The 26,533-nt window shown below is 37.7% G+C and overlaps 1 non-coding gene across 2 annotated transcripts in view; it reads right to left on the bottom strand.

The window, feature by feature from the left end:
- LOC108248624 overlaps positions 1-26,533 on the bottom strand; it is a 137,389-nt gene that overhangs the window by 58,366 nt on the left and 52,490 nt on the right. The window contains exon 1 of one of the 2 annotated variants that reach the window (XR_001809142.3): positions 14,783-15,458. The exons of the other annotated variant lie outside the window; for it this stretch is intronic. This is a non-coding gene — a transcript (SRY-box transcription factor 2). Of the gene's footprint in view, positions 1-14,782; positions 15,459-26,533 lie in introns of those variants that run through there. 2 annotated transcript variants of the gene reach the window in all.

The raw sequence follows: 26,533 nt of genomic DNA, 5'->3' as shown, positions 1-26,533 counted from the left end.
TTTCAGCAGCAATGAATTGTTTATCACTGTTAAAACTCAATCCAACTTTCATGGTTTTCCACACATCAGTCCCCAACAACATGAAAACCACTGACCCGTGAAGTGAATGACATCGATCAGGTTGTTACAGTACAATGTTCTGCTGGGAAACCTTGGCTGCTGATACTCAAACCATTTTTAAAGAACAAAACAAACCTTTTTAACTAACTGGTTTCAAGTTGGCTCCATGGTGGGGAAGGAGCCTGAACGTTTGGGTTCTGGGCTGGACTTTACTGCACTCTGGAGTTGCCCATGGTGAGAGTTTTGATAACCAAGTATAGCATTTCAACTGGAGTTTCTGAGTAAGAATAGGTGTTTGAAAGGTTTGCTGATCTCAGAATAAAGAGTTTTAACAATCTGCATGGCCATGCAGGTGATTAGCACTGTTGTCCTGAGTTTGACTCTTGGCTGGAGCCTGTTTGTATGGAGTTTGCATGTTTTCCTGAAGCATGGGACAGTTTTTCTCCAGGTGATTCAGTTTTCTCTCACAGTTCATAAACATGCAAATTAGGTTGATTGGTTGTTAGTCTTGTTTGCCTCAATGTGGGCTTGTGATGGACTGGTGAACTGTTCAGGGTGTACTCTGCCTCTCCTCTGTCTCTTACAGCTGCTGGAGATAGGCACCAGCTCCTTACAACCCTGCACAGAAAAGCATGTTTATATTGATGGATGTTTTTTGTTTAGGTGTTTGTTTTTCTTTCTGTTCCATGACATTGTTTTTGCATATAATCGAGGCTTTTGTATTTTAAGGGTTTTCTGAAACCTTTTATTTTTCGCTGTAACTGTTTATGGCCAAGTGAGAAACCTGAACCATATAGGACGTAAGAAGCTCTAATGCAGAAAGACACACATATAACATCCTCCTCCTCCTCCTCATCATCATCATCATCATTATCAGACAGATGTACGTTGTATCTCAGAAGAATAAATAATAAATAACAGGACAATTCTTTCATGTGAATCTACATTATAGTCAGCCTTGGATAATTATTTGTGACTTGTGCAACATTTATGTAGCTAAAAATACTTTTTTTTTTCCAGTACAAATTTTTCAAAATGTTCTGATTGTGAATTTGAAGTAGCAAAGTACAGGCATCCTAAAATAATGCAGCTCTGGTACATTATTGCTAAATTCTGGCGTCGATATGTTATTCTACCTAAAAGTTTACAAGTCTACTTTTCAGTCCAACCATCAGCCTACTAAGAACCTGCTTGATTTAAAAAATAGTTAAAAATCATCCGGATCTCTTAAGGAACAAATACCAAAACAATTTTATTATTGTTTTACAAACTACAATATTTAAAGCTAGAATTGATTTTTTTCAAAATCATTTATCACATGCATCATTCAGACACATACAGTATATATGTAGAGGAGGATGAGCTGGGTTTTGATGGAAAAGGAGCTAAATAACTAGCCTGTATGTTGTTTATTATCCTGCCAAATACATGCCATCTTGAATCTTGGAGGTTGAAAAGCAGCGGGCTCTTTGTCACAACAAATCTATAGAGGCTTGAACCAATGACAGCAGGGCGGCATGCAGTAGTGGGAAGGGAGGGACATGTAATTGTTTCGCCGACTCTCATTAATTAATTTCCCACTTTCATTTACACTGGAAACACTACATAGGTCTGGGAGGTATAGGTAATGATATAGAAGAAGAGACATGAATACTGAGAGAGTGAGCATCCTGTTCCCGTCAGCATGGCAGCGAGCAGCTAGCTGTCACACAAAGACACAATGAGGCCCAGCAACAAACAGCCACTTAAAAAACAGCCTGGCAACAGAGAGCAAATTCAATTAGAGAAGTAATTAGTAGATACAGGGCCAGGCAGCGGGCTGCGGCGACGCCACAACACAGGAATTAATAGGCGAGGATAGGAGGAGGACGCTGTCATAATTAAGAGGCAATCACCTATGTCAATGAATACCTAAAAAAACACAGCCTCCCAATGCAAACTATTAATTCAGTGATCAAAAATATTTCAGGAGAAGATTAATACAGCAAATTCATTTTAAATGACTAATTTCTGGAAAGATAGCAAGACAATTGCACATAATGTACTTCACTTGGCATTTATATTGCTAATTAATTTTTTTTCTTTCTGATAATTTACTGAAGGATTGCTTTTCCCTCTTTCTCTCTGTGTGTGTGTGTTTGCTTTTTTCAAAGGAATGAAGCAATGGAGGCAGTGTTGCAGCTGTAGCTAAATATAAAGCACAGTGCTGTCTCTGCAAATGCCTCACTGCAAAATGCTGCCATGCATGATGCACAAAAAACAACATAAACACAAAATATTCACTCTCTTCAACCCTGCACCCCCACACCCCCACGGATCCCTTATGACTTCACAGATACAAAAGAGCCAGCAATTAAATTAGATGATAAGAACTTGAAATAAATCAGCAGGTTATTGATTGATTTGTCTCTCTCTTGGGGTGGGGGTGGAGAGCGGTAGCAGCTATCATTTCACACCAACAGCTTTTCTGTCACCAACTAATTACTCTGTTTCCAAAATCCCTCTGAAGAGCCACCAAGGTTTCCAACAACAGATAGAGGAGCTTTGCAAAACAGAACACAAATATATTAGAGCAAAGGGAAAAGGCTCAGATCAAAAGGATTAAGAAAGCCTCAGAGAGGGTAAACAAGCAGAAAAACTGCTTCTGAACGGTGAGCTTGATGTCAAACACTCGGACGAGTTACAGATGAAAATTATTCAACAATATTTTAAACAGCTCAAAGACGAGGCAAGGTAATCAGATCTGATTCTCTAAGAAATGGAGATGGAAACATTTCAAAGTGCAATATAACAGTTCAAATTAGGAACATTACAGGCCACATACTGAAAAGAAGCAGACACTCATAAAACAACTAACTCTGAAAAAACACTGCATCATATTCAAACAGCAAAGGTAAATAAAATCTTTGAAGGGGTCTTTACAGACTTCTAAGATGAGGACTCAAAGATGGACTGGGTCACCTTTAAGAAAAAAACAATCCACATCCACACCTTAAATCTCATGTCTTGACTTGAGGTGATCACCTGTCATTTTGACTCAACGTCTTTTTTCAATATTTACTTTTATGAAAGTTTTGACTGAAAATGGTAATCTGTACCATTAATACTTTGACTGATTGATGACTCATGACCCCAATTCAAAACTTTAACATCATCAACAATTTCTAATACACATAAGTAAGATGTTTTACCACATGACACAGAATTTCCCTACAAATAAATAATATTTTCCCTCTTTAAAACAGGCATTCACTGCTAAATTTTCAGTTGAACTGAAAATGTACAAACATATTCGAAGCCCTGCAAAGAAGGGGTTCTCAAACCTTTCAGCTTTTGAGTCACAAAATAAAAGTTGCATTGACTAGTGGACCTGACTTTCACTATTTGAAGTAAGCATATATTGGAAATAAGTCATTTAACAATGAATCTATTACATTTTTTATCCATTTGTGACTACAGACCTTATTGATTTGAAACAGTTATTGATAAATATGCTATTGACAATCATATTTAAAGTTAATGTGACTTCTATAGGTTTTCTCAAGACCCCCCACTTGGTGTGGTTCTGATTCACAGTGTGGTCCTGACCCCAACTTTGAAAAGCACTGCTGTAGATCATACCAGACTGTTATGACGTCAAACCACAGAGATGAGATGCCAGAGCACAACCCAACATCAATAAAGGTTTTTGTCAGTCACACATATTCATCACATTCAAAGTAAGTTTAAAAACTCTACAAAAGCCAGAGTTCTCAAGCAATATTCATTTTAAGATGTCAAGAACTTTATTTGCATGTGGACAGTAGGTGTGGTTGCACAGAACAATCAGCATCTGTCAAATTACCTGTGTTCATATGAACCTGTTTTCTACATTCCACACATACAGATTAAAACAGACACTTAGGACTTTCCAGTGACAAAATAAACAAATATATTTATGATTAAAATTACAAATTATGTTAATAAAAATATCAAAACAGAAAAAAATACATTACATTGTGCAACCTTTTAAGTTTGCATTACAATAAAGAATAACAAGGTTGTGATAATAAAAAATCTCCTTTTTTGTATTCTGTATGGTGTGCTTGCAGTGCGTACGGTGACAATTAAACATTGTCAGTGTTTTGCTCATATAATTTCAATTTTTCTACCTTAAAATAGTGAATACACTTATGTTACAGCTATTGTTTTTAAAATTTAAATAACTGTACATAAAAACTGAACTGAGAAAGGATATTGCACCAAAATTAACCCAAGTTTTTAAAGTTTTTTGTAATTGTTTTTGTTAATGAGAATGTATCTAAAGAATATTTTCAGTTCTTTTGACAAATAGCAAACTGTTAGTAGGTGAAGCTTTAAAAATTATGAGAGCTGAGCTTCCAAGTCCTAGGTATAAAATCAACCTAATCTAGTAGTTTGAACTTACTAAAATAAATGAATAATAAAAACTTTCAATAAATGTGATTAAAAATTGAATTCTGCCTCAATTTCTACACCAAACAGAAATAACGTCACACTTTATTTTATCTACTGAAGAAATGATGAGCTGAGTTTCCACATCCACATCTTTTAAATACAGATTTGGTTTCTTGGTCTTTGTGAAAAAAATAGAGGGAGATCTCCATATGCAGAATTTACATATTCATCTGTGACAGCTGGGGTTTATTTGGAGCCCTATTTGGGAGTGATGTGAGAAAAAGAAATATCCACTTAGCCATATCATCTCCAACGATCGGGACTCATAAGCCTGGCAATAGGCTGAGAGGGAAGGATAACACTAATATGGCCTCAGATTTCTATGCAGGACTAGTTAATGCTATTTACTGAGGAAGGTAGATGATCGACTGGGGTGCAGAGGGGCGAAGGGAGGAAAGGAGATGGACATTAAGTGGCCTTTCGAAGTCCGTGGATGCTGCTTTAAGAGCCCATTACCAGGCTAATGGAGTTAATGCCAGAGATGAGATGGGTTTGGGAGATGAGAGAAGAGAGAGGATGGTGGGGAAGCCTGACACCGAGACAAACTGCAGCAGAGAGAACGATTAGCGTTTGCTAATCTGATAGGCAAATCATTGAGCATCAAACATACTGTAGCACATCCGGAAAGAAACCAAAATTGGATGGAGGGGCAAGGAAACGTGCCACGAAACACACACAGACAAGATCTGTCTCGGATTCATGATCCGTCATGTTAGGCTGAAGATTAGAAGTGTGATCTCCAGGCTTATAAACGATTTAGTCAATTACCAACGTTATCTAAAAATGCTTTAATTTGCCATTCAGAGCTGCAACAGGGGCCCTCTGAGCTGTCAATGAGGGTGATTAGAGCCCAGATTGCTGCTTCGAAAAGGCCACAAACATCTGCTGTCAGAGTGACTTGGAGATGTCAAAGCAAAAAAAAATCCTCTTCAGATTCTGGCATCTGCACAGTGACAAGAGGAGAGGAGAGAAGAGGAAAGGGAAGGAGAGGAGGAGAAGAGAGGAGAGAAGATGTGTAGTTTAGATAAGAAAGAAGAAGAAAGAAGAGGTAGAAAAACCTGAGTTGGTTTGCTGCCAGCTCAGTGTGACAGGGAAGGCCCATCTGTGCTCCCCGACACTCAAGATGGCAGATGTAGAAGCAGATTGATTTTCATTCAGCTGTCATGATACACAAGTGGAAAAAAAAAAAAAAAACACTTGCGAGCATACACACTCACACAATCATGGTGTTTGAATGCTCTGTCAAGTGCCTGGGCTGCTGTTGGCTGTCGCTCTGCCAAGCTGTTCCTCTCCTTCCTGTCATTTCCTCATTCTCCTTCCCTCCCTCTCTCCGTCTCTCTCTTCCTCCCAACGAGTGCTAGCAGAATCTAAACGCCACATCTGGCGCTCAAATTAAATCATTTACAGTCCATAGTGAGAAGCAGCGTTTAGTCACAATACAGCCGGTGGGGAATCAGCGTGTTTTCTCCAGGCTCTGACACCATCGTCTCCTCTGGCATCTGATTAGATGTCATTGCAGTGCTGTTCAGATGTGCGAGACGTGTTTTCGTGCTGCACCTTATAAAATCGGAGGGTTGAAAATGCCATGGTGGGAGCTGATCATCTGTTGGCGTCGCCTCTGACACCTGCACTCTTTTCTCTTCAAGCCATGGCCTCTATCTGCGGGTCTCTCAACTTCAGCAGATTTCATTTTGTTTGGGAATGCAAAACATGATGTTACTTCTTTTACTTCTGCAAATGTTTACAAGGTCACTTAAGTGTTAGCTTGAAATCACTGCTTTAAAAGCATGCGGCGACTAAAACACATGGTGAAAGAGGGGAATCCTTGCAGTCCTTCAGTCTTCTACCTTTGAGGAAAGACTGAAAATCAAATTAAACTGCAGACAGAGCTGATGAAGGTGCTGGTCATCTCCCACATGTATTCAAATACAACAAAACTAACAGCTCTAATAAATGCAAGGACATGCAGAAGCAAAGATAGGAGCCATGAAAAATGCATGGAATGCCTGTAGGTCAGCAGCATAAACTTAAACAAATTCTGAAGCTATTACTGTAAAACAAACACTTTTTTTTCACTTTTTTTTTCTCATGCTTATCAAAATCAAATAAGTCAACACTTTCAATCTGTGTGTTAAGCGTACAAAAACAAACACTCAAGATCTGGAGCATAAGATCCTTCCTGACCCCATTCTGCTAAATGAATCTCAGTCAGATTCAAGCTGAATGTTGAACACTAAGAAATGATTAGACCCACAAGGACCTGTAACTACGACGTGCTTTCCTTCCGAGCAGGACTTTCCTGCCACGCGTGCTCCGTGTTCTGAACTTCCAGACGACGTTTTAACAGGTTCACAAAATGCAGCAGAAGCAACGGTCAGACGGCTCTCAGCTGCACACTCTACATCTCTTGATCCCCATTTATTTTGCAGCTGCAAACAAGAGCTATTTTTATTTCTGTAGCTCTGTGAATTTGCAACGATGAAAGACAGAAACTGGATTCTCCCGTCTGTAGTAGTTAAGATAAATGAAATGAAGCTCTGTGAGATGAAAAGGTCAGGAGGACTGTGAAGGACTTTCATACATCTCACCACAGATGTGCAATAAATTAACATGCAATAAAAATGTATTTTCTGAGCTTGTCATAATCATAGCTAATTTTGAACAAATTACACTTTTATGAGACTATGATGGTTTTAACAGAGTTTGATTTTTCTTCTGTAAAAAAGACTTTAAAAACTATTTATTTAGATTAAGCAATGCAAACACTTTTAACTAATAGTTCAATTGTCTCCTCATTTAATCAAATTTTATTTTATTGTAGCAATAGACGATAATAAATCATTTTGAAAACCTGAATCAAATTTTAAATCAAATGCTGAAACTATTTGTAATGGCTTTATTAAACATCTAGAAAAAATCATCATACAAGTTAGTTTGCATAAAAGTCATAATGTACAAAATATTTATCAGACAGAAAAAAAATCTTCCATTGCAGCTTTTAATTTTCAGTAGTTTAAGACACTAAAACAAGACTGCACAGGCCAGGCCACAGCATTAGTGTCAATAAAAACATCACGTTGATGTCTAAAAAGGTTTTGTATAAGATGAATAAATTCAGAGTAATAATGCCACCCTGTTAAAACTGTATTTTTTTTTCTAGCTTTTGTAAAGAAAACAAGATTTCAGATCTCAATAAAAAGCTAAATGACTTGTTAAATCAGAGTTTTACTCCATGCAAAAAGGTATCACAGCCATTCAATCCCATTAAAAGCACATAATGTGCTCCAACATGATGGCTGCTGTGCACAATATGTCCACACACTCCAAAAAGTGAACAATAATGACCACCAGGGATCTGTCAGTCAGCTGATCCAGACTAATAAAACATTCCACTCCCTGCTAATCACATTCAGCTGTCATTAACTACTGCTCTGTCAATGACAAATTTGGGACTAATAAAATCATTAAAACATTTATTCTTTTTTTTAAGAATTCAAAAAGCTCATTTTTGAGATTTTTGCCACTCAGATAGAAGACTGTTGACTTGTAGCCCAGTCTGGGAACGTACTGACTCCTGTGAAATCCCTATAAAATACGAGCCTGGTGGTCATCCATCATTATAGTCAGACAGGACAGGCCTTTGTTTGTCCAGCCCAAACCAGTACTGGACCAGTCTGCCCACTGGAGAAACTGTAACATGTGTGTATGAGAGAGAGCGTCTGACAGAAGGACAGCTGAAACAGAAACAGTGTGAAACAGAAAGCAGTGTGAGAGTGTGAATGTGTGAGAGAGGAAGGCAGTTGACCCGGAGTCAATTAGGAGCCCGTATCGTTCCATTCCCTGGGGGCGAGGCCGACTCTGAAACATTAAATCATTTCATTCACTCAGACCAGTCCTGCTGTTTCCCCCCACTCTCACACTGCCTGGGCCTGAAATCTCCTGATCTCACTGCTTTGGTGACATTTTCCTAAAATTGTGAAAGTAGCTTGGTTCTTAGGGGTTATGATACCACAGTGGTGCCTCATTTAGCAGGCAGAAAGGTACAAAAATACAAAAAAGGAGACAAAGGAGCACTGCAGGAATTTCATGAAGTAAATTTCCTGCAAGATTACAGACAGAGGTTTGAATCACATATCTTAAAATAAATAACTTCTTGGTTTAGTTCATATTCTTGTTTAAAAAAGAGATGCAGTGAGTTGTACTGTGATAATATTGAGGTGTTTTGATGCGGGTCGAAGTATGCAATGAAAAATTATAATACAGAATTTAACTTACAGTTCATAGTTTTGCAAGCCATAGTCACAAAACAAAGCTGTGATTTTTAAAAACTGGCCACTCAAAACAAAGCCACATGGTTCACTCGTCACTTCGTTACGAAACTATGCATTGATTCAGACTGAAACTGAACATTTGTGTATTTTCTTGCCACACTGAGTTAAGAATGAGACACAAACTAGTCTCTAACAATCACAGTCCAGTGAGATATTGCTTCTACCTTATCACAATCATCAAATGAATAAAAATAACAGTAACTAGCAACAACATTTGAAAAAGCAACTGTCAAGTGAAGATAATTGCATGTATCATCTCATTAAAATACTATATTTTGACAGGGATACTTTTTTTTGACATTTATAGATGTTACTTTTATACATACTCTGTTGCAGGCCAACCAGACCCCCATCCCACCCCCCACCGATGTGAGAAAAACCTGCAAGCTTTTAGGCCTTGGTTTTAAATAAATCCAGGGAACACTAATGAATCTACAGAAGAAGGCATAAAAAGGTACTTGTGCTGATGCTTCAGCAGAGTATAAGCCCTGTACCTTCAAGATGGGGACATATATTTGCCTTTTTGTTTGTACATTTGAAAGCACTAACCTGCTCCCTTTTTTGACAACAAATACCTTCATGTTCTTATAAGAAAATCTGCTCACTTACAGTCATTTGAGATCAAAATTAACCTAACATACATCATGTTTATGGAACAAGTACATGTGCAACACACATGTGAGAAGACATGAAGCAAAACAAGGCACAGAAAGATGATGCAAACTTCACAAAGTAAGGTTTAGACTGAGATTCAAACCAGAAACATATTTACAGTGCGGTAGTGTGCAGGGTTTGATAAAGTGTTTGATGGGGTAAATATTGATTTAATTCTGGTAATGTTTAGATTAGCTTTTATTAGGGAAAGTTAATAAACAAGCTTTATTCAATCAGCAAAAATCAGCCCTCTGGGCATGATTTCTGTAACACAAGTTTTCAGCACAAAACCCAACAAGAGTAAGTACCAACACAATGCCCAAATTCCCCAAAATCAGACTCTTCTCATTAAAGTTTTGATGTTGAAACATGCCTTTTTAAAGATATTGATTGAGTTTTTACAAACACTTTTTTACACACTGAAAAGTATGATGCTGTTAAACTTCCTGCAAATAGTCAAACTGATTTAGTAATAAACCCCATATTTTCGTTTTTGTTGTTTGCTGGTGGCAGACTCCAAATCAGCTTTTCCATAAAATCCTCTCAGACTAAATGTGACAAACTATTGTCAGTCTTTGTCTCCATATCACTCTAATCCTCTTTCTCTGTCTCTCTTCCTCTCCATCCCTCCATCCGATCTCCCAAACCAGAGGGAAAGGCCTTAATGCTGACCGCTATGAGCACACACACATTTGCACAGACAGCTATGTAGCCTGTGTGGGTCATACTGGGGGCCTAAGCTGTGTGGTCACGCTTTACATATGTGTGTGTGTTAAACAGGAAATTGGCCTGCATGTCACTTGGCTATTGAACTGTATGTGGGAGTGTTTTGCTTCACTGGATGGACTTGGCTGGACTTGGGAGAAGGCTAGCCGGATTTGTGTATTGTGTGTGTGTGCGACTCGTTGGCACATGCTCTCACTGACCAGGCTGGCTGTAATGTGGCTGTAATGCATACATGTGTATGCCTGCATCCATGTGTTTGCATATACTTGGCCATTTGTCACAGGTATTCTGCAGATCGGTTTAAACCTTATAAACTTATTGTTGTGCAATAAAACAGTTTCCACTCATCTCTTATAACCTTTATGTTTGATAGCCCATCTATTCGTTTGTTAATATGCACATCAATCAGGGTTTAATAATCTATAATATATTGAGGCAGACAGAACAATTCTGCAGCTCTGTGGATCAGTCAAACAAAATCATAACACTTACTAGACAGTCTTACTCTGGCTTTGTGGATTGAAAAATACAATCATAAAACTGACAACAATTTCCTTTTCCTACTTGTCTTGATCATAAATTCATTGTTGTGTGTAACTGCAGAAGACATTCATCAAAGATTAAAAAACATCGCTGAATGTATTTATCCAGGAGAAGAATGCCCAGACAGAACTCTGTGACATGCATATTCATAAAAGTGTAGATTAAAAAAAAATAATTATTAAAGATGAATGTTTTGCAACTAAGCATGTCACTAAAAACATTCCATCCAGATTACAATCTTGACTTTTCACATCATTTTTAGAGCAACTTCATATGCATTGTTTACTGAAACAAACAAAAATGTTGGTAAGTCTGCGTTTATTTCTCAGCTGAGCTGCAGTTATGAAGTTAGTTAACCAACAGAGCACTAATTTAATTAAACTCAGAGCTAGATACATTTGATCAAAGTCCATCTGATATCAGAATCACAAACCAGCTAAACACTTGGAACCAAATCTTTAATAATATTCCTACACCACCCGCAATAAAAGAGATAACCAACAGAAGTAAACAAACACAGGCAGAAAATATGATCTCTGGACCCTCCCATCTGAGTGAAAATTTTCTGTTGCCATAATTGGTTTGAGAATTAGGCTGATAAAAGATGGAAGCTGGGCAGCAAATCCATTCAGCTCATGTGTTTACTATGAAGCTTTTGAAGAAAAGTGTTTTCTGTATTTTGGTTTGTCTCAAAAAGATTAGAGTCATGAACCAAAACGGATTTGTAAACTTGTTTTTATTAATGATTTATCAACTGCAAGAAAAAAAGTCAACCAAATAAAAACAGCTTGAGGTCCCAATGTAAAATGTCACAATTACATCCAGGCTTAGAGTTTGAAGATGTTTTATTGGCCGAGCTGCAAAAATTAAAAAAAACCTGCAAGCAACACTTTTGTTCAGTTAATGTGCTGCGCCCAACTTCACAATCAATACTTTCTCTTTTAAACCCAAAAACCACTGCACCACCATAATGAAGTGTAAAATCTTAATGTGCACTAAAAACAGAGGCAGCCTCTAAAAGAAATGCATGCACACACCAACATCCATGTATACTCCTCTCCTCTCAGGGACCGAAAAAGTTTTCAGCCTCTTAAGTGTTTGGCCTTAAGCTTTATTACCCTCCTTCCCTCCCCCTCCACCTATCCATCCGTCATATCTTAATGTGTTTGATAAAACATCAGGCATAGAGGAAAGGCCAAATGATGTGCTTTTTTGGGCCAAAACAGGCATCAGCTAAAGGATGAGGATAAAGGGCTGAGCCTGATGTCTGTCTGTCTGTCCAAGTGTTTCTGTCCACTCGCTGCATTAAGAATCCGTTCGGCCTCTTTTCAAAACCAGCCACTTTCGCTGGACCACTGTATCTCAGGCCTTTTGTGCCCCCTCAATCTTTCTATCCTACCATCACATCCACATACCCCCACCTCTCAGCCGCCTGAGTATCTGTAATGGCCAAGACACAGAGGAGGAGTGGGGGGAGTTAGGAAGTGAAAGGAATGGAGGAATGGAGCAGGAAAAAGAGACCAAGCAGGAGGAACTGGAGGGTGAAGGAGGGAAGGGACAAAAGAAGGAGAGAGGGAAGTGATGGGAGAGTTGTGGCAGAGGAGAAAGAGGAGACACGGGAGCGAGATGCTTGGGGGGGGGGATGAGGCCAAGTCTTTAGGAGGAAGCCAGGCGGCACTAAGCGTCTCTGTTGCTGCCCAGTCAGGCCTGCCTTCCCCTCAGGCAATGAAAATCTCCCCCTCCCATGGACCACATCCCACTCTGACCACAGTGCTCTTCTCTCCTCCGCTGCCCATCCTCTCATCCTAACTCCCCTCCTCATCCCCCTCTCCAATTTCATCTGGATTAACTAGTCTTGTCAAGACTTTTTATTGGATTAGTTTAAATATATGAACCCGAGGTTGTCTTTTATATTCATAGGCTTACAACTTGAGCACTACATGTCCCACTGAAGCAGGTTTTAAGTGAGGACAAAGGTTACAATGTATATTTATTGAAAAAAGGAAACACTAACGTATAGTTTTCCAGACTTATTGTAAAAACATTTTTTTAAAAGAAAAATAAAGGTTCCTAAATGCTAAAGAGGCACAGGGTTAAATTCCCAACAAACAAAATCTCATTTTTTTCACAACGTATGTTAAAGTTTAATATAAACATAAACAAATTGTTCTTCTGCCCTGCTTGACTGAACAAAACAGAAAGTTCAACACTGTATTGATTCTAAATAAAAATAATCATTAAAAACATTTTTAAAAGACAAAAACATACAGAGAGCGATAATTTACAGCAATCCTGTAAAAAAGCTCCAGATAAATGAATTCTTAATTTTAACCAAAACGAATTTAGGCAAATTGCTTTATAATCACTTCATAAATTTAGAAATATTAATTTGCCAAAAATGAAGATGCTGGTGTTTTAACAGACATGAATATATAAAACAATACTAATAATAATATAATGGTTGTTGTCAACTTAATTCTGCCTTCGGTCCTCACAGGAATACATAAGTACACACACACAAACACAGCAGCAGTGGCCTCAGGACTAATTGCTAGATTGAAGCAGATTTTCTAGTTCAGTTCAGGGCTGTAATTGTAAGAAGAGCTGGGAAGAATGACAGGGCTTCAAGCTGAGAGGACAAATCACCAGAGGCCCGCGATTACACTGCATTGATGTTCACATGTCCGTGTATGTGTGTGAAAGTGTGTGTGAGAGAGGGGTTTGGGGGGTGAGGGGTTAAGCCAACCAATTCTCAGTTCCAGGTTTCCGTGGCACTGACCTCAAACTGCCACACACACAAACCTTGTTGACCCCTGTGGACCCCTCAACACTACGCACGAGTCGAGGAGAACAGTACCAAAAACAGCTTCCATTTGACTCTTTAAAATAGAGAACAGTACTGTATATTTCACATTCTAATTCTCAAGCTGCACATATTAATCAAAAAGAAAATGAGAAGTATGAAAATAACAAAGTTCCAGAGATGCTCATAAAATATCTAAGATCCTTATCTTCTGCAATTAACTAAAAAATGTCAAACAAATTTTTTTTAGCAATTTCAAAAATTTTCCATTAGTATAATCTTACACACAGTGCAAGAGAAAAATAAAACCTACAGTTTGCCGATCGGAAAATTTATATTATCTGTATTTCAAGAAGGTTTTCAGTTTTTAAAACAAAAAAGGGAGCAAAAATAATTCATTATTACATTAGTAATTTCATCAGTCCTTTAATTTTGGTCATGTACACTATTTATCCAAAAGCACAGATGGTGCTGAAACTATGAAAACAACTGAAAGTAAAAATATTTTGGAAATGTCATTCTAAAGTCCCCAATTATTTGTCATATGGTGCCACAAATCCTGGGCTGTGTCATCAAAAGTAGCTTCAGTAATGATGAAACTTAGCAGCATTAAACTAAAACAAGTTCTCTTTAGTTGTCCTGCTCTTGAGCCTGGCGTCTGCTTCACCTACAGCCTACATCTGTCATGTTCTGCAGGATTTATATGAAGGTTTACCCTGAATGAATGAATGAATGAATGAATGAGGCATAAAATGCAACATAGATACATTTCTGAAAGCCAATTTTTCACAAAACCGCAAGCTTACTTTAAAGTTCCACAAGCATTACTCTAAGGTTACCATGGATGGGATGTGTACCTCAAACCAAAACCAAAAGTTCATACTGATCCCATCTTTATCTCTCCTCCCCTCCTGGCAGGAGACTCATCATACACAGCAGGACAGGAAGGAGGGATGCTGAGACAAACAACTGTAAACCCACACAGAGGCACACTGCACTGCATGCATTTAGCTACCAGATAAACCTGCATGAAAACAATTAGAGCATCCAGAAAGGGCCTGAATGGAAACAGTGTTCTTCACTCAATAATATACTAAAAGAAAATGTGTGGAATAAGAAAACACACAGACTCTTGATGACAAAGTGAAAGAAGTGGTCAATCAACCACTAAATGTCTCAGTTTGCTTACCTTGCTGTGATGTCATGGTTGTCATTATGACAAGGGCAGTGATCCTGTTGTCTGATTGGACATCAGCCACCATCCAAACTGACCTTACATCCTCAGCAGAACACCAGAAGTGGGTTCTCAGGTGATAAAACTGTAAGACTAAACTTTGTTTATGTATTTCTGTTTCAGTTTTGGTTTTTGATGATCTTTCTTCTTAGTCTAGTTTTTCTTTCACAAGCTTCAGCTTAACCCCTATCTCTTGATTTCTACAGCTTTAAAAGCTCTGCAAAGCCCCAGTAACTTAATAACTATTTTGTTTCAACCCCTGCAATCTTCAGTTTAGTTTTTTTTTCTCCATTTTCCACAATATTGTCACTACCATCTTATCTTTCCCAATTGAGTCCCATTCTCCCCATCATCTTCATTCTTTTCTTTAGCCTAGCATTCCTCTCCCAGCATCTTCCTACCGACCTCCTCTCAGCCTCCAGTTTTTTTTCTCACCTTATTTGGGTTTCATCCCACCCACCCACTATCTTACTTTTTTACCTTGCCTCCTCTGGCCTGTCATCGTCCTTCTCCCCCCAGTCTTGGACTTCCTACCCCGGCCTCAGCTCTCCCTCTCCCTGCCTCTCCTCCAGCCTGCCTTCCCCTCTTCTCTGCCTCCCTCAGCCCCAGCCTTCTGCTCAGTGTTCAAGGGGAGAGCCAGCTAGGAATGCTGTGGCTCTAGACGTTTTGTCCAAGCCCTAGGTCTCTTTCACTGAGGCAAGATTAGTTCATACAAAAACTCAACAATACACCACTGAAAGCCATTGTTGATATTCAACATTTTTCACATAGCGGAGCAGAATAGACAATGTGGCAGCCGGGAAAGCCCGAAGCGGACTAGCAGGGTTGATGGGTGATGGTATCTCAGCTGAGCAAGGCCTTAATCCCCTTTATACACACACACACACACTCACAACTATACTTGCTCTGAACAGCCTGGAGACAGCAAAATCAATACTGCTTGCTATGTCTCCGTGTGTGAATCAGTGGGTGGATGAATGCGATAGGGAGAATAAAGAGAGCAGCACAATTTGTATCTGTGTGAGGTGTGGGACTGTCTGTGCACAGAAGCATTCTTAGATCTCTGACATGAAGGATTCCTCAAAATGTTTTTGCACAAAGTTTGATTGAAGCAATATTTATGATAAAACAAATAAAAGGAAGACATTTGGTAAAATCAACCATTTTTAAACTTATCCTCATGAAATTACACAAAAACATAAAGGTAAAGGTATTGAAGTAAGTATAATACTAACTAAAGAATGAATGGACGACTGGTAGTTTGTCCATGGTACAGATCACCCTTCCAACAGCAGCACCTGGGACAGCCTACTGCAGCTCTGTATGGGATAAAGGAAGTAAGGAACTGATGGGTATAGGTTAAGCCAACTAGGTTTAGCACATCTAATGAAACTAATAAATAAATAAAAGATTTATACCTTGATTTGAGAGCTACTGCAGCAATCTAAAGCTGCACTTGCATGAAGATAAGGGAATCAGACATCAAAATACTCTTTGGTTTAGTATTGAAGGCGTCAAACTCAATGAACCCTAGCCTTCCTAAAAGTTAACTACACTCCTGATGACATGAGGAGTTATTTTAATTTTACACACATCCTTTCTGGGTCAGAAAAGACATCAGACAACAATCTAAACAGGTTGAATTTCGCTTCCATTTACAAGTTGAGCAAAAGTATAAAAAAGTGGATCAACCTTTAAAACAAAAGAAAAGCAATTTTATAAAGACATAAAAGACTTTCAATCTATCTATCTTGTTAGGCAAGTTTGAATTAAAGCTTTTTTTGTCATCAACTAAAAACTGAAAAAACAAGTTGAAAATCTGGCACACCCAATTTCAAGTTAGGCTTTTTCTAAATAGTTCTGCACCATGTCACTGTTGAAATATAAAAAATTGGCTGGTTTTAGAAAACTGGATTTCATGTAAAGGAATGTCCCACATAATGTGAATTTCACTCCCGGGATTCATTAAAAGCAAGAAGGCAAGAAAAGGTTGTTTTTTTTTAAACTAACACACTGCTCAGTCACAAGCACAGTGCAGGGTTTAGACTTTGTACATGGAATAAGTCTGCTCTTCCACTTATGGTTACAGCTGGTTAATGTAATGAACGCCACATCATGTAAAAACTCATAAATCATGTCACGGCAACAGAATCATTTCATAAAACATGATTAAAAGTGTCGTGTAACATTGGGAGCAGTGGTGTCAGAGCGAGACATGTTAATTGTGCACTAATGATATATAATGAATGTCATCAGCCCTGAGGCTTTGGCTAACGAGCTAAATGAACTGGCACTAATGGGTCTGTTAGCTTATCTTAGCACTAACATTAGCTAGCATAATGAAGGGTTTGTCGCCTGGTGACAGTGGCCAACGACTATGAGTGGCACAGTCTTTTCCAGAGGTGTCATATTACAATTAGATGCTTCTATTAAAAAGCTTTTTGACATCAACAACAACATAAAAACAAAGACATAGAAGACTTTTGCTACTGAAGACAGATAATTATGAAGACAAGAGTTTTTTTTCCCCCCTCTGTGCTTTGTCCCAGATCATCTTCCTGTCCTCCACCTGGACTCCAAATCCGAATCCAGATCCAGCTGCCAGGCTTTTCCCGAACCCCTAAGTCTGTTAGGTAGCAGAGAAGAGAAGGAAAAGAAGAGGAGGACAAGGAGGGAGGAAACAGGGGCCCCCTCTTTCTCTCATTCTCCCTTTGGACCAACTGACAGGTGATTGATGGCTATCTCCTCAGCCCAACAAAGAGCAGCTTTAGCACAACTAAAACAATGTACAGTAGAGTGAGGCAAACAGTAAATTACATGTTATCCCCCCATCCCTCCACACTCCATTCTCGTTACCTTTCACTCTCACTCTCCCACTCCACTCACACATTCAGCTGAACACGACGGCAGGCAAACAAAACAAAACAAAGTATGCTTTTTGTCCCTCCTGTGAGCCCTTCAACAGTACATCTTGACAGCTTCTTCAGCAGGAGACACATAAAAGGCCTGACAGTGAGAGAAGGCACACACACACACACACACACACACACACGATAGTACAATTTAAATAAGGCACTGACCTTGAAGGAGTTGCTGTGCTGTTGTTTGGGTTGATTTTGTGTATGTGTGAGTGTGTGTGAGAGGTGTGAACTGTATAAAGAAAAAGAAAGAATATTGTGGCTGAAGTGTGTATTCAGGGCCTTGTTCTTCAGCTTCACTTTAATCCCAGCAACAAGCCCTCTAAAGACAATGACTAAAAAGGTAATTTGCACTTCCTTTATGAGTAATGTTTGCAAAAGCAGGATGCTTGAGCCTCCAGGAGGTTAGCTACCACTATGTTTGAATTTAAATTTTACACTTCACTGGACTGAGTTAGAATTCATTAACGCCTATTCTATTGAGAAAGATTTAAATCTAATAATTAACATGCATCTGACACTGTGAAAATTAAATGGTCGTAACTGCTAGAGGATCGTTACTCACAATATTCTGAGAAATTAACACCAAACCCACAAATTGAATTGACATCATTTTATTTATTTAAGGTAATACTAAAACTAATTATGCTAATACAGAAAGCAGGAAAGATGAGCAATAATATATATATATATATATATATATATATATATATATATATATATATATATATATATATATATATATATATAAAACTTTCTTCTAAATGGTTGTATAAGTGATGGGAATTGTTTGCCCATTATAAAAAATATATACAATTTAATTTTCACACCCACTTTGTATTCACTAAGCATTCACTAGTAGCAATTCAAAGCTCAAGACTTTGAATATCAAACAGCAGTTTACCTTTGTTGTTGTTATTGTTTTATTATACTTATCCATACCATTAACATCATAAAATCATAAAACTAAATTCCAAATGTGTTAGTTCAATACTGTGCTGGAATTCTAGGTTTCATAAAATGAAAAATAGAAAGTATGATTTTCTTTTGTTTTTTTAATCACAATACCCGTTGAGAAGTTTTGTTTTCCTGTCAGTGTTTAAACACCACATGCATGTCTTGATTTATATTAAATTGTTAGTAAGATGACATATTAAATGCAATGTGGTTGATATGCTAAAATTACAGATGCCTTTAACAAAGTCCTGTTTTTTTTTTTTTTCGCTTGCTTTTTTGTTTGTTTGCTTTTCAATTTAAGCAGATTTGTTTCAAGCAGCTTTTAAGAGTAAAAAATATTGCTTGGTAAAAGTTCTTGGTCATGGTCACAAGAGAATAAACATGGATTTAAACAATTTTACTCTTTTCTACCATCATAATGTGCACATTTCTCAGGAATAACATCAGTTTTTCACAGAAATGAAGACCCGCAGTCATGCAGAAAGGTCGTCAGCATTAATATATGCCACGTTCTGTGGTTAAAAGATTACTTTGTATTGTTCAGTGAGGAATGGCTACTTCTGAATTCTTAGAAGTAGCCTAAAATCAAAATATTAATGAATTAACACCATAATGTTTGCTAGTTTTTAACTTTCTCCGAGGATGAATTGTAGTTTTCAGTTTTCTTTTGAAATGTGTCAACAAAATTTTCTGTCACGATCAGTTTTTTTATAATTGAATAAACACTTAATAATGTTTATAAAAGCAGCGTTTTAGTGACTGGATGTATGGATGGACAAACAGAGAAGTGACCACTTACTGGCCTGTCTCGTCTCTGCTGTCTTTCTCTTGTCTCTCCCCCACTTAAACCAGCAATCTGGTCTCTAATTGTTCATTCATGGTGTGAATCTTTAAATAGGGGGCCCTAGCCTGGCGCTAAGATAATGACTCGCTCTGTGTTGTTAGCTAGCGAGGCTAAATTACCGCTCGGTGGAGAGTTACCATGGAAATGGTCTACAATGAGCATGATTAGTCTTGTGTCTTTTACACACACCGAGACGTTTTGCAGTTCAGCAGGAAACAAGGAAACCCTGGTCCGCTTCCTCGTCCTGCTTCTGTACACACATCAGAGTCAGTCACGTTATTAGTATGACAACTTTACTCAGACTGCCTGTTTCAATTAACAAGAATTAGCACATGCTGCATAAAAACACAGCTGTGTATGCTGTATGCATTTTTAGGTTGTACGTTTTCAGCTGTCTGGGTTTCAGATCTGATTGGGGGACAATTGTGTCTTTAAACAAAGATATCAGTTTCATCTTCAATTTTGTTTTGTTTGCTGTGTCAACAGACACTTTTAGATGCTTCTTCTTGCCAGGAGTTTCTATGACAACCCTTTTCAATTACAGAGGCTCACTGTGTGATCCTTTTGTTGGGGATTTTCCTCTCCTGTACTGAGGTAATGAGTTCTACTAGATTTCAAAGTCTTTTGTTGCACCCTACTCTGGTATTTCAGATATATTTCTCAGTTTTTAAATGTCTACAGTTTGGAAAAATGAGAACCAACTGGGCTATTTTGCTTTCTGCTTCTTTCTGTTTACTTATAAATTCTTTTTATCATTTCTTTTTTCATGTATAGCTCTCTGCTCATTTGTAGAACCTGATTCTTTCGTCTGCTTTTCTTCAACACCATCTCTCACTGTTGCTAAACGTGTGACTTTTTGCAGGTGTGTTTACATAAATGTGTGCACTTGCTCATCCACACTGAGGATCCTAGGGGTGACTGTTACTGGCACACTGCTGACACCCAACAGGAGATATTCGGCCCACTTCCTATTGGCCTTCCTCCCAAACAAGGCAACATGGGAGGAGAGGAGGAGAAAAAAGGAGATAATCTGTCTCAATGTGAGGCTGCCAGTGAACGAGAAGAAGAGAAAACTGAAATAGGCATCATTACCTGGTGTGCTGCTGACACCAGCTGAGAGCTCCGAGGGTTTTTCTGTCAGTCAAACCAGAGAACTCCGGACCAACCAGTAATCATTATATTTCTTATCAAAGAAAGATGAATGCTCATCAGTGAGAGGTTGATACGAGGATTCAACCTTTAAACACCGTGCCACTGTAAAGTCTTGACTTTTCCCTAAATCTCAGTCAGCCTTCTCCTGATGACCTCAGTCAGACCAGCTCAGGTTGCAGGGTTGATGCAGTTAATGTAAGTTAAAGATTTGCCTCCTTTATTATATTTTCTTATACTTTAGTTCATCAAAAAGTTTTGTGTTCTGTTACAAATAACAATATTTCCTAGGTTATTTTGCAAATCTATTGTAGATGCAATTACCTTGAAACCAAAGCTTAAACCCTGATCTCTGGTTTTAGAACCTTAAATTAATCTCAAACAAATTTACAGTTCAACTAAAAGTTCCAAAAAGTTTGTTTTTTGCAACTTTATGAGATTTCAGCCAATCACAGCACACATTTACACCCAGTTAATGAGAAAATCCCTCTGCTGCAAAGTAAATTTTGTGTTTTAATTGGTCTTAACAGTAAGAATAGAGAAACATTTCTACACTAACTGATAAAGAAATATAAGACAAATACATGTTTGTTACATCTATAAATTTAAAATTACTGGATGTCAGAGGTATATACAAACTGCATTTTCTGTTCTTGTTCGTGTTTCATTCATTTAGCATCACAAAAGGCCAGCCTTCAGGTTGATGGTATATTTTGGTCAAAGACAAAAAAAAACAAAAGACAAAGACACTACGCCTTACCCGAAGAATACAGTCTTCTACATGTCTAAACTAACATGCAGTTTAAAAAAATGATATATATAAATGAATTATGACTTTTATCAGGTTTAAATCTTCCAAATGTAACTTTTAATCATTTGCATATACATTATTTTAGTTATCTGTTTAAATGGAAATCTTTATTTTTGTACACTATGAGAGCAGACAATGTTTAAAAGCTAATTTAAAAAATGATGAGTTGCATGTTTGAGCAACATGTGTCCTCAAAAACAAAATAGTCATCAAAATTTCTGCAGAGTCTGTTAATGACTTATGTTTCCGGGATTTTGTTTAAGCCAATAATGCCCACTTTCCAGTGCCGTTTTACTCAAACTGTCACATTCATTCATCTGTCATCAAACTTTACATCTTGGACATGAGTTTTATTTGACAAACTTCAGGTTTTTTACACAACACCACCAACTTTTATCAATTAACTTCTGTTCCTGGTTATTGTCTTCTACTTTCCACCAATCTTTTACACACCCAGGCCCAAGCTAATGCTCTTAACACACATTACTAACACTAATCCTCATCTCCAAGCTAAAGGCATTGTGTCTGGACAAGTGAGTCGGACTGTAGCAGTGACAGCAGGTGCTAAAGCTGCAGCTAACCCTGACTAACACCGCCTGAGCCCCACAAGACAGGAAATGCTGGGAGGGATACTTACCTACTTACATACTTACCTACTTAGAAGTACACACATGCCTCTCTCAAATAAAAACACAGACACACACACACATACACACACAAAAGGTGGAACATGAAACAAAGGCAACATGCTGAACAGAGGAGATGATCATTAGGTGACATCTGCATGACAGTGCAGCTCTGCGGGAAAACAACGAGGCTTCCTAAACCTTTGGAAACACAGCTGGATGATGTAATACCTGTTTGTATGTATGTGTATTAAAAAATACTACATTTAATGCTCTAAGCATTCTTTTTAATTAGCAGCACATTGGATTGCTGGTGTAACAGTTAAAAAGGTCCTAAACTACAAAGACTAAAAGACATTTTGAAAAATTAGAGATATTTTAAAAATGATTTATTGTTAATTTAATTTTTTGTTACGATTTGTAGAGCATATTCAATAAACAAAGCTGCATGCACAAAGTAGGCTGCAATGTTACTGTTGCAATGCAAGGATTTTTTCCCAAAAGAAGAAATGATCAAAGTTACACAGCTGGATACAGCTGGAAAGAGAGTTTTAACCATAGATGTCTGAACTTACAGGAAGATGAAAAACTACCATTACTGTCGTGAAGTCCAGAATGTGTCATGTATCACAGCATTGTAAACATGACTGCAATAGATTGCATGAGACAGAATTATGTTTTGCAGCTAGTCTGCAGTGTTTTAAACATGTTTTTATTGATGATCACTGCTTCTTACAAGTAAACCCCATCAGTTTCTAAGCTGGAATATTGATATAACCCAGAAAATGAATGCCACAACGCTTTCCTCTGTAATCACTACTACATGAAGCTCAGAGTCTGTTCACAGACATGTGACAGGCTGATAAAATATTTTTATTTAGTCTCTCATCCTCACTTTATTAAAAGAATCCTAAAGTTTTTGTGTTCTCTTTTTGCTGGAGGTAAATAAATTATGTGAGGTGAAACTATCAATCAACATATTGATTAGCTCTAATTAGGATCCATCTCAGTGTGTTCAGCTCAGCAGGTGAAGTCTGCTATGTGCATTTGAGCAGTCATGCATGGATCTGTTTCTATATGTGTGTGTGTGTTTTTTCCAGTATACATTCTTGTAACTCTGTGTGTGTGTGTGTCTTTGTCTTGGCTGTCACCCTGAAGGTTATCTCCGTGGTGGCAGCATCGTCAGGTGACAGCCATGTCCCATGATGCCAAGCGAAACATCAAGCTGTCCTTCCAACCACGGCTCCCTTGACAACCAGAGATTCACACACACACATATATAGGTAGACAAAGACACATTGGGTACACACACCAAGCACTTGCTCATCTAGTAGTGGAGGTGAAGACTGTGTGTGTGTGTGTGTGTGTGTCATTGCAGCAGAAGGGCTGCTAAGACTTTGATAAGCTATCACATGTCCCAGGTGATGGTCTCTAACAGCACATCAGTCCAAAGGCACTGCCTGACAACCGAATCAAACACACCCAGACCAGACATCCTGGCAACCAAAACCAAACAAACCCAAACTGACAATATATATTATACATACATTTCTCTGAAACACACTTACAAAAAGAAAGGCTTTTCATCTGTGTCTGGTTATCCAAAGAGGGAAACATCCCTGATAAGAAAGTGTATTTTAAGGCTCTACTTGTGGTACACAATGTTGGAGCAGAGAGCCACCGGAGGGCCTTGTAGGACAGAAGCTGACTGAAACTGAGCTTTCACTGCTGTCCTGTCACTTTCCAAGGACCATCTGTCAATCAAACCAAACCTTCTGTCTTTTTTTTAACTTTGGCTTCTACGTTTATCAGAATATCTGTCTTCCAAAAGCAGCTCAGTTGGAGGAAAACGTGGATGCAGAAAGATGAATGTTGGTTGCTACAAAAAGAACCTAAATGCTTCATGGTATTATATTTTTAATTCACAGTTAAAACTAACCTATATGAAAACTCATTTCTGCCACTTTGAAGAATAAAAAAAAGAAATCTAGTTATGAGATCTAATTATAATGCTACTCAAAATGAGACTCAAAATTATGACTTAGCAGCTCATAATTATGAGCATTTCATAAATATAAACAAAGCTTGTTCTTTCTTTCTTTCTTTCTCTTTTTTCTCTTTTTTTATCTGAAGCCATAGCAAACTTAGTTTACTTTGATATATGACCAGATATTATTTTGAATCACTACTTTATGGAATTGTTATTTATACAGATTATAAAACATCACCCAAAATTAAAATAAGCATTCAGCTTTTTCTGTTTTGAGAAGGTACAAAATGCAACCACATTGCCCACCTACAACTCACTCCTCCACACACACACACACACACACACACACCTTCCCTTTTACAAACACACCCACACACCTTACACACACATACCTACTCTCTGCCTTGTACAATTACAGAATTACAGCATCTTGGAAATGAGACATGACAGAGGAAGCATGCTTGCACTGTAGAGAGCTGTGTTTTCTTTTACTCTCTCAGTCTCACACACACTCACACACAAAGCTATCCCATAATGAAGCGTTTCTCGTGTGTGTGTGTGTGTGATGTCAGTGACACAGGCTCCATTACCTGGCCTGTCACTATGTCGCCGAAGTGACAACCTGTCAGATACTATTTGGTTGCCATGGGGAGAGACATTGAAATCCACATGATTCAACAATGCAGAGCTTTGATTGGTTCACCTGTTTAAAATTATGCAGCACAGTGAGCACAAAGTGCAGGTGCTCACTGTATCTTCTGTGGTCTGATATTAAAATTAGTTCAGACTGAAATTAGGCTTTAAGGTCTTTAGATTTTGTCTTTAACCCTAAACAGTGCAGCCGTATTGGAGATTTTTCCCCAACTGCTTTGTTTGACTAGTTTTTGTTAATATCTTGAATTAAGACATTTTTTATTCCCAAGTATGTTTAGTCATAATGCCATCAATGATGTTTAAAATATTAAAGTGACTGAATATAAAAAAAAGACCTGAAGAGTTTTAAAACTAAGCAACTGGACTTCTTCTTTGTTAGTTGAAAACTAAATTGCTAGTTATTAAAGGAGTTGTCTCATTTTAACCTGGGAAGTCTGAAGACTGAGTGAGTCGCTCTGTTGTGCTAGCTGAACTCACATGCAAATGACTCTCTCCACTCCCTTCTCAGGGTCATTAGGGTGTCTGGTTTGTCCAGTAGCACCAAAAAGCAACCCTATCTGAACTTTAATCTGGATTTAATTGTCTGCACTAGCTAAAATCAAATGCTGCAACACAGTACTGTAGTTGGCTGCTGTGTTTTTAGTTTCTTTGTTTTAATTTTTCTGAGTAAATATTAACAACCATCAAAGACTCATAAAGGCAGAGTAAGGCTTTAAAACACTTAATAATAATAATAATAATAATAATAATAATAATAATAATAATAATAATAATAATAATAATAATAGGTATACTATCACAATTTAAAGATTTCTGAAAGTTTGCAAAGAAGCAAAATAAATTCAATACATTTTTTTTGTTTCTAAAACCTTTACTCATTGCATTCTGAATTTTTGAATTTAAAAAAATTAAAAGCATGCCTTTGTCTGATCTATTATAGCACAGACTTTTAAAAAACAATGACACGTGGATATGTGCAATAATCTTATATTTATGCTTTCAGCTTTGACTATAAATGAGAAGAAAATCCACATTTTGGCAACAAAAGCTGATCACAACAGACAGCAGCCGTTATATGGAGGCTAAATGTGCTCCAGATAAGTGAGGAAGAGAAGTTATGGTTCTGTTCAGCGAGTCATAAAGTGGGTATTGTGTGTTTTTCTCCACAGCAGAGTGAAAATAAGAGTAAATGATTTTACTGTTTTCTGTTTGTGTCAGATCTGCAATCATTTATCATCATCAAATCCACCTCTCTGTCGTTCTTTTCCCTCTTCATCCCTCTCTCTCTTCGTGTTTGTTCTGCTAATTAACTTTATTGCCCTGATAGCTCCCCACTGTCTCTGACGAAAACAATTACCATTGCTTCCCCCTCCACCTCTCTTCTCCATCATCATCCCTCACTCTGCCTCTTTAGCAGAGAGCCCTAATTAGTCCTGAGGCTTCACCGCTAGATTTCTTCTCTGTCTTTCTGGTTTACTGGAAGGGTTTCAAAAATTCTCTCTATCAAGAGTAAAAAAAGACTTTAGACAAAGTTAAATTATTTTATTTGTAAGATAAAACATTCAATTATTGAACAATTTAAGTCAACTTTGTACTTTTTACAAGAAGTTTTATTTGATTTCTAAAAGAACACTTTCCAATTAACCTTCTTCATTTAATGACACCAGCTTTATTTGGAATTTTTAAAAACAGTTGTAAAATGTACAAACTACATTTTGTTTTTTGTTTTTTCAAACTTCTGCTTTATGGTAGGTAAG

This window comes from Kryptolebias marmoratus, linkage group LG24 (assembly GCF_001649575.2).
Source record: "Kryptolebias marmoratus isolate JLee-2015 linkage group LG24, ASM164957v2, whole genome shotgun sequence".
Classification (NCBI taxonomy): domain Eukaryota; kingdom Metazoa; phylum Chordata; class Actinopteri; order Cyprinodontiformes; family Rivulidae; genus Kryptolebias; species Kryptolebias marmoratus.
This window is presented reverse-complemented; position numbering and strand designations above follow the sequence as displayed.